Below are 9160 nucleotides of genomic sequence, written 5' to 3'. Positions count from 1 at the left end.
AAAAAAAAAAAAAGAAGAAGAAGAAGAAAAGAAAAAGAAAAGTAGAAATAAAATTAAAGGCTACTAGGCTATTAAAATAATTGTTTGTTTTTGAGACAATTAGGGTCTTATTAGGCTGGCCTGGGACTTATTATCCTGCTGCCTCAGGTTCCAAAGTGCTGGGGTTAAGAACTGTTTTCAGGGATATGAAGGTAGCTCAGCTGGCTCCACCTAGCACCCAAGAAACATGGTGAAGGTCAGTCCTCAACCCTGCATAAAACCAGCAGGGTGGCACACACTTTCAACCTGATCAGAAGCTCAAGTTCACCCTTGGCTATCCATTGACTATGAGACCCTTTCTCAGCATGCTACTTATCCCTATGTTTCTTGGACACTTACTATGTATCAAATACCTAGAAGTACTTGCTTAGCCAAAAGAGGTAGGAGGGACGTATCTTTATCTCTATCTGTATATACCTATATTCACAGCTATTTGGGACACTGGGGGATGATTGTCTGAACATAGGCAATAGAGACCAGCCTCAAACACATAATAAGATCTCATTTCAAAAGAAGAAATGCTAGGGCAGTCATGGCACATTCCTGTAACCGTTATCTCTCAGGAGACAAGAGGCAGGTGGATCTCTGTTGAGTTTGAGGCCAGCCTGGTCTCCACAAAGAGTTCCAGGACAGCCCAGGCTACAAAAGAAGCCCTATTTCCAAAAATAAAACAAAACAAAACAAAAAGAATATTTGGACACCAAGCACGCATGTGGTGTATATACATGTTGTGGCAACAAACCACAAAGTGTTTTGCATGAAGAATTTCAAAGGGTTGTACATTCTGGTTGGATAAAAACAGAGAAGAAAACAAAAGTTTTAAAAGCTAAAAGTACTTAAAGCTCTGGCAGATGTCAGGTGTGGTGGTTCATACCTATAATCCCAGCACTTAGTGTGCGCCAAGGCAGAATACTGCTATGAATTCAGCTATGAATTCAAAGTCGGCTTGGGCTAGACTTAGACCCCCTTCCCTTAAAAAGGAAGACAGAGAAGGAGCAGGAAGAAACACATAGCTGAAAAGAGCTCATTTGGTAGGATACTTGACCAGTACCCTCAGAGCCTGAGATTTCATGCCTAGAACCACATAGAATTGAGTGTCATGGTGGTACACTTGAGGAAAGAGGATCAAAATCACTTCAGATTATTCTTGAGCCAGCCAGTGGTAGCGCACACCTTTAATTGTCTTTGAAAAGAAAAGAAAGAAAAAAATAGTAGGAGAACTTAAATCCAGATAGCCTTGTTCCAAAACACTGAAGAAGCCAGGTTGGTAACATAGGCCTTTATTCCTAGCACTGGGAGGCAGAGACAGAAATTTCTGAGTTGAAGGCTAGCCTGATCTACAAGTCAAGTTTTAGGACAGGAAGGCTTACACAGAGAAACTGTCTCCAGAAAAAAATAACAACAGTAACAAAAATAACAAAAAAGGAAAATAACCAAACAAATAAGCAACACCAAACCAAACCAAACCAAACCCAAAACAAAACAAACCATGGAAAAACATAATACTCTTAGTGTTCTCCCTGGTAGTAGCGAGGTAACACCTTCCCTTATTCAGCCCCTGTTCGGTTGTACCACTATCACCAAACCCTCCATAGGTAGCACATGCAATAACCATTCACAATTAACCTAGTCTCTCATTATTTCATACTTTTCTCCCATTAACATCAACACACAAAATTTTATCTGAAGGTGAGCTCACCTGTGTGAGCAGAGACCACACCCCCTGTGAAAGTCTGCACTTCCACGGTGCCGTGTTGTAGTGAAGGAAATCACACCTAAAACAGGAGAGGAAGCAGCAGTGAGGATGCAGCCCACATCATCAATCTATACTCATCTAAGGTTACTTATACAGCTTTATTGGACTTCAAAATACACCCAAAGTCATTTCACATAATAGTAATAGGAAAAGCTCATGTTTCAGAAAAATAAGACAGTAAATTGGGCTAGGTTGTAGCTCAGTGAGGCCTTGGGGGTGGGTGTGGAGAAATGCTTCAGTGATTTAAGAGTATTTATTGCTCTTGCAGAGGTCCTGGGTTTCTTTCCAAGCACCTATATAGCAGCTCACAATAGCTATAATTCCAGTTCCAGTGGACCCAAGTTATTATTCTAGCCTGTTTGGACACCAAGCATGTATGTGGTGTATATACATGTTGTGGCAAGAAAGCACAAAGTGTTTTGTATGGAAAATTTCACAGGGTTGTACATTCTGGGTGAATAAGAGCAGAGAAGAAGACAACAAAAAATCTTAAAAGCTAAAAGTACGTAAAGCTCTGACAAACAACTGAAGGACAGAAACATCTCATCTAAAAGTTAACAAAGCCTCCTGGATGCCTGGCAGCGTCTTTGCCTTTTCAGTCAGAACTTAAAAGAAATGAGGGTGGAGTTCTCCAAAAGAAAAAGCAAATAGTTGGTTATAAAGTAAGGGACCCTTTGAATGCAGAACTAGCGAGATGAAACAGCCAAAGAACTTTAAAGAGCTTTTTATGGAGACAAAAGTGAGGAAGGCTCCAAAGAGACCCAACAGCCGGAAACAAGCAGGGTTAATAAAGTATTCCAGACCCGGAAGCATTTGCCCAGTTAATTCCTTATCTAGGTGCTGTGCTGCCAGAACATTCCAAAGATTGGAGGTAATCTAAACCCATGAGGCCTGAACTCTTGACTCCAGCCTTCATTATGCTCTCCCAATTCCCCTCAGGAGACTGACCCAGCATGACCCTTGACCTCTGCCAAGTTTTTACAGCCCAGACGGTCGCCCCGCCCCCTCACGGTCGCCCACCCCACCCAACGTGCGCGCCAGGCTGGGGGAGGGGCCGGCGCGTGCGCGGCTGGAGGCGGGGTGAGCCGGCAGCGCGCACGGCCCGGCTGGGGAAGGGGGGGGGGAGTTCCCGCCAGAACCCAATCCCATAGACTGGGTCACAGGACTCAGAAGTCCGCGTTCGTCAGCGCCCCCACATCAACAGACCGCAAAAGGCTCAGGAAGGAAGCGTTCGTGCGTAAAGTCTCGGTCTCCTACATGGATTATGGTGGGCACGCGCCCGGACTACTCGTCTCATGCACCCTTTTCCTCTTCCTCTCCCCGGAGGGGAGGCAGGTTGGTGGGCGGGCAGAAGCGCACCTGGGTCCGTCCTCTCGGGCTCTGCTCGCTCATGCACGCGTGCGCAGAAGGGCAGGACGGGGCAAGGGGACGCTCCGACACCAGGAGCCGCTCGGCCTGACAGTCTCCCTCCCGCCCCCACGCCCGTCTCCATGAGCGCGCGCAGGAAACCTCGCTCACCGGCCCCAAGGCCCCGCTTGACGGTGCGCGCGCAGCACCCCGGGAAGGTGGGAAGCGGCGCTCGTGGATGCGCGCGCAGTCACCCGTCAGGGGAGGGGAAACTGTGGCGCCTCCGCCATCTTGTCTCCCTCTCCTTACCTGCGTCCTCGGGGGCGTGCTCACCACCCCCCCTCCCGCCGAGGAGGGGGGAGGGCCCCCTCTTGGTCGCCGCCTTCACCGCTTTAAATTCCCCTAAGGGCCGCCACAAGAGCCACGCCAGTGCTCCCACCGCTTCTAGTCACGCCACGGAGATGAGATCAGTGAGCTGAAGAAAAAGGAGACGCTACTCCCAGCGACCCCGCCGCTGCCGCCGCTGCTCCCGAGGCCTCACCAAAATGGCCGCCGCCGTCTCGGCCGCCACCGCCACTAGCACCACCACTACCACCACCACCACCAAGGCTCGTTATCGCTACCGCCAGAGCGGCCCGTCTTCTCGCGATACACAGTAACTGGAGGCTGGAGGGGCGGGTAGGCTCGCGTGCTAGCGTAGGACTGTGAGGCGCAAAGCAAGGTGGGAATTGTAGTTCGCTCCGAGGCTCCATGCTGGCCCAGCGTGCTTCAATAGGTCTGAAACTCCCGCTGCATTGCAGCCACCCTTTGGATTTGGGAGTTTTTGGTTTTTCTTTTTTTTCAAATCACCATTTGAAATGAAACAAATGAGTGGAGGAGTCTAGTCCTTCTGATTCCTAAGGCAGTTACTTTTTGTTTGTTTTTGAAAGGCAAAGTCTTAACAATGTAGCTTTGGCTGACATGGACTCACAATGTAGATCAAGCTAACCTTAAATTTAACAAAGATGCTCCCACCTCTGCTTGGGATTAACGTGTGCACCACGACCAGCTGCGGTTGACTTTGTAACACTGGTTTTCCCAAGAGCTCCCCAATATATGTGCCATGGGTTTGCAGTCTTTTACACTAAGAACTATTTTGAGAGACTGGAGAGATGGCTCAGTGGTTAAGAGCACCGACTGCTCTTCCAAAGGTTTAGAGTTCAAATTCCAGCAATCACAACTATCCGTAACAAGATCTGATGCCCTCTTCTGGAGTGTCTGAAGACAGCTACAGTGTACTTACATATAATAAAGAAATCTAAAAAAACAAAACAAAAAAATTTTTGAGCTCAGTGATTAAGACTATTGGCTGCTTCCTCTTCCAGATAAAGAGGCTCCTAATTGTCTGTAATTCCAGTTCCAAGGAATCCACAAGTTCAAGATTATCCTGTCTAAAAAAGAATATGCATATAGCCTTTTTTTACACCCCCCCCCCCACACAAGGTTTCTCTGTGTAGCCCTGGTTAACCTGGAACTCACTCGGTAAACCAGGCTGGCCTCGAACTCAGAAATCCGCCTGCCTCTGCCTCCCAAGTGCTGGGATTAAAGGCATGAGCCACCACTGCCCGGCGCATATACTCTTATAGTTAAGTATGTGTTTTTTCACTTTAGAACTTAAAGTTGTGTATGTGTGTGTTTAAATAACAGAGGCAGAGCTGGAGAGATGGTTTAAGTGGTTAAGAGCACTGGCTTTGATTCTCAGCACCCACATGGAAACTTTTAACAGTTTCAAACTTTAGTCTTAAGGGAATTAAAACTTTCTAGTACATAGATATACATTCAGGCAAACACTTATAAAATAAAGGTAAATACTAAAATTACAGAGGTAATAAATGTTTGCTTTTGTAAAAATAAACGTAGTATGGATTATCAGTAAAAGGATTATCTGCTAAAAAACCTTCCCCACATGTTCTCAGTACCCTACCTAGAGTGTTCTACCCAGAAGTAATCAGTGCTGAGTCCCCTATATCTGAATGATACCATACTGTAGATTGTTTTACACTTTTGTTTACACTTTGGCAATTTATAATTGTCTTACATTTTGCCTTTTCAGACTTAAAATATCTGGAAAGATATTAATAAAGATAATGATGGTGCTAGGCGGTAGTGGCGCACACCTTTGATCTCAGCACTTGGGAGGCAGAGGCAGCTGGATTTCTGAATTCAAGGCCAGCCTGGTCTACAGAGTGAGTTCCAGGACAGCCAAGGCTATACAGAGAAACCCTGTCTCAAAAAAAACAAAAACAGGGCTGGTGAGATGGCTCAGCAGGTAAGAGCACCAATTGCTCTTCCAAAGGTCATGAGTTCAAGTCCCAGCAACTACATGGTGGCTCACAGCCACCCATAATGAGATCTGACACCCTCTTCTGGTGCATCTGAAGACAGCTCCAGTGTACTTGTAATAAATAAATAATAAATCTAAAGACGAAAAAAAAAAAAAAGAAAAAGAAAAAATACAAAAAAGAAGAAAGTAAGTAAGTGGTGGAAGAGAGATGGCTCAGCAGTTAAGAGTACTGGCTGGCTCGGGCTAGAGGACCCGACTTTAGTTCCTAGGACCAACAAGACAGCTTGCCAACATCTTGCCTCTGTACTACTGCACATAATACACAGGCATACATACAGGCAAAACAAACCTATACATATTTCAAAAGTATTTTAATAATTTTTTAAATGTTGGGTATGGTGATGAACAACTCTTAATTTCAAACATTCAGAAGGCAGAAATGGAGAGAGATCTGTGAGTTCAAGGCCAGTCTGGTCCATATAGTTCTGTTTCAAAAGATCAAAGTAATAATATTAAAAAAGTAAATGTATAAAAAAAAAAAAAAAAAGTAAATGTATACTAAGCATTACCTCACTTTTGAATAGCTAAAATCTGGGTGTGGGCTTCTAGTGCATGCACAAAGTCATAGGATGGCTGTCAGCACTGCATAAAACTTGCTATGAAAGTGCATTCCTGTAATCCGGTACTTGAAGGTTGGGGCAAGACAATCTCATGAGGCCACTCTGGTCTACAGAGTGAATTCCCAGCCAATCAAGTGTATATGGTGAGACCCTGTCTCAGAAAAAAAAAACAGGGAAGGGGTTACATGTGGTTCAGTTGGTAGTGTGCTTGTTTCAGCTGGAAATGATAATCCTAGCACCAGGGAGGTGGATATAGGAGGATCAGCAGTTCAAGGTTATTCTCAACCACATTACAAGTTTGAGGACAGCCTGAACTTAAACACTGAAAGCTGTGATTCTGTATCTGTAATTCTAGTACTTAGAAGTTCAAGGCCAGCCTGAGCTATATAGTTTCAGGCCAGAATTGGCTAAGATTACACACTTGTAATCCCAGCAAATGGGAGGTAAAGGTTTGAGGATCAGGAGTTATCTGAGCACAGTAGTGGCGCTCTACAGAGTGAGCTCCGGGACAGCCAGGGCTATACAGAGAAACCCTGTCTCGAAAATAAATAAATAAATAAATAAAAATAAATAAAAATAAAAAGTTATCTGAGCTGCCCAGTGAGTTTGAGACCAACCTGGATGGTATGGGATCTTGTTTCAGTCCTACTCAAAACCAACAACAAAAGATGCCAGGGTGGTGACACAGTAGTCCACAACCCAGCTATGATGGCTTTTGGCAAGTAGCACAGATAATTGATAAAGACGGTGACAGTTTGCCCTGGAGTATAGTCCTGTACAAGGTCAATGTATATGGGGCTGGAGAAGGCAGCTTAATGGTTAAGAGAACCTACTGTCTGAAGACTGAGGACCCCAGTTCTGTTGCCAGCACCCACGTGACAGTTCACACACCTGCCTATAGCTCCAGTGTCAGAGGATCTGATGCCCTCTTCTGGCCTCCTTTGGGCACAAGGCATTTATTTATGTGGTGCACAAACATGTATAGGCAGGCAAAACATACATAAAAGAGAAAAATAGAAAAAACATGAGCATGTATCTTAAAATGTCTAGATATATCTGTAATATATCCTCTTCATATATGTAATGCTTATAATGACATTCAGTATTTTTTTTATTTTTATTTTTATTTATTTTTTGGTTTTTTTAATACAGGGTTTCTCTGTATAGCCCTGGCTGTCCTGGAACTCACTCTGTAGACCAGGCTGGCCTTGAACTGAGAAATCCACCTGCCTCTGTCTCCCAAGTGCTGGGATTAAAGGCGTACACCACCACTGCCTGGTGACATTCAGTATTATTAATATAGCTTCATACTTGTTTCTTTTTTTCAATGTTGGATTACACTCAGGGGAGTGCCAGGCTAGGCCAGTGCTCTGAGTTCTATCCTTAGTTAACTATTTTACATCTTTTCATATTGTGAGATTCTTTACTCAGAAGTAAAAAAGATATTTAATCTGCTTTCTTTTAAAATGCTCTGTGCCTCTCTATGTATGTGGGGGTGTTTGTATGTGTATGTATGTACATGTTCCTATGTAGCTGGGTAGATGGATGTTCATGTGTGTGAGTGCACTTGCATGTGTGTTCACATGCATGTAGAGGACCACTCCATCATACAATTGGACATGGGTGTGAGTATATAAACACATGCATGTAGAGGACCACTCCATCATAAATTGGACATAGGTGTGAGTATATAAACACTGATTAATCAGTCTCTCTCCATTTAGCATTCTGAACATCCTTGGTTTATTACAATAGGCCCACTGTTTTTGTTTGTTTTTGTTGTTAAGGGTATCTACACGTATCTGCATCACTTAAAGCACTCCTGTTCATTCAAGCCTAGCTCTGAAGTAAAGTAGGGAAAAGCTTGGTGTGATGGCAGGTGTCTATAATCCCAGCACTTTAGAGATTGAAGGAGGATGAAAAATTTGAAGCCAACACAATAGAAAAAAAAAAGACAAGGGCTAGCAAGATGGCTCAGTGGTTAAGAGTACTGACTGCTCTTCCAGAGGTCCTGAGTTCAAATCCCAGCAACCACATGGTGGCTCACAGTCATCTGTAATGAGATCTGATGCCCTCTTCCGCTGTGTCTGAAGACAGCTACAGTGTACTTATAAATAAATCTTAACAAAAGAAAAAAGACAAGCCAGGTATGGGAAGTGAGTGTTAGGGCATACCTGTAATCTTGCAACACTCCAGTGGGAGGTGGAGAATCATCTGCAAAGACCAGCCTAGTTAGGGCCACATAACAAAAAGCATTTGGACAAAGAGCCTGAGTGGTACTGCTGGTACACACCTTTAACTCCAGTATTTGGGAGGCAGAGGCATTTAATTCAAGGCTAGCCTGGATTACAGAGCAAGTTCCAGGACAGTCAGGGCTACACAGAGAAACCTTGTCTTGGGAGGAGAAAGAAAAAACCTTGGACAAACATACTTGAAAAATAGGGCTGGGGAGAATTATTAGTGGGTATAGTGCTTGCTATTTAAACATAATGACCTGAGTTTGAACCCCCAGAATCTGTATAAAAAGCCTGATGCAGTGATAAATGTCTGTAACCCTATTACTGGTGTGTGGACACAGGTGGATCCCAGGGACAGGCAAGCCAGCCTAGCACAAAGGGTCAATTCCCAGTTCAGCCAGAGGCTGTCAGAAAAAATAAGGTAGAGAGTCTGAGAAGATGGTCAATGATTAAGAGCACTGATTGCTCTTCTAGGGGACCTGAGGGTCTGTAACTCTAGTTTCTGGATCTGATTTCCTCTTCAGGCCTTTGTGGGCACCAAGCAGGTATATAGTATATGGATATATATGTAGGCAAAATATTCATACATATAAAAATAACCTATTAAAAACATGATGGACAACAACAGAGGAAGACTGGCCTCTACTTCTCATGCATCTGTGAGGACACTCATGCAAATACCAGGAAGGGAGTAGGAGTGGCAGACATAACAAGATTCAAACAAAGTGAGATGAGATGGGCCACCTAAAAACCTAATAAGACAGCCAGGCGGTGGTGGCACACACCTTTAATCCTAGCACTTGGGAGGCAGAGGCAGGTGGATTTCTGAGTTCAAGGC

General features: G+C 44.3%; 1 protein-coding gene across 2 annotated transcripts in view; it reads right to left on the bottom strand.

Moving 5' to 3' along the window:
• The window catches only part of Srcap (Snf2 related CREBBP activator protein), a 56509-nt gene extending 52699 nt beyond the window's left edge, over positions 1-3810 (bottom strand). Inside the window, exons 1-2 of one of the 2 annotated variants that reach the window (XM_031388397.1) lie at positions 3452-3810; positions 1739-1814 (exon numbers count right to left, since the gene is read on the bottom strand). The gene's annotated coding sequence lies outside the window, so the exon portion shown is untranslated. Of the gene's footprint in view, positions 1-1738; positions 1815-3154 lie in introns of both variants that reach the window. The other variant, XM_031388398.1, reaches the window with a different exon arrangement.
• Between the last annotated feature and the right edge of the window lie 5350 nt (positions 3811-9160).

Source organism: Mastomys coucha, unplaced genomic scaffold, assembly GCF_008632895.1.
Source record: "Mastomys coucha isolate ucsf_1 unplaced genomic scaffold, UCSF_Mcou_1 pScaffold21, whole genome shotgun sequence".
NCBI classification, from domain to species: domain Eukaryota; kingdom Metazoa; phylum Chordata; class Mammalia; order Rodentia; family Muridae; genus Mastomys; species Mastomys coucha.
The sequence above is the reverse complement of the archived record's forward strand: the minus strand, read 5'-3'. Positions and strand labels throughout refer to the sequence as shown.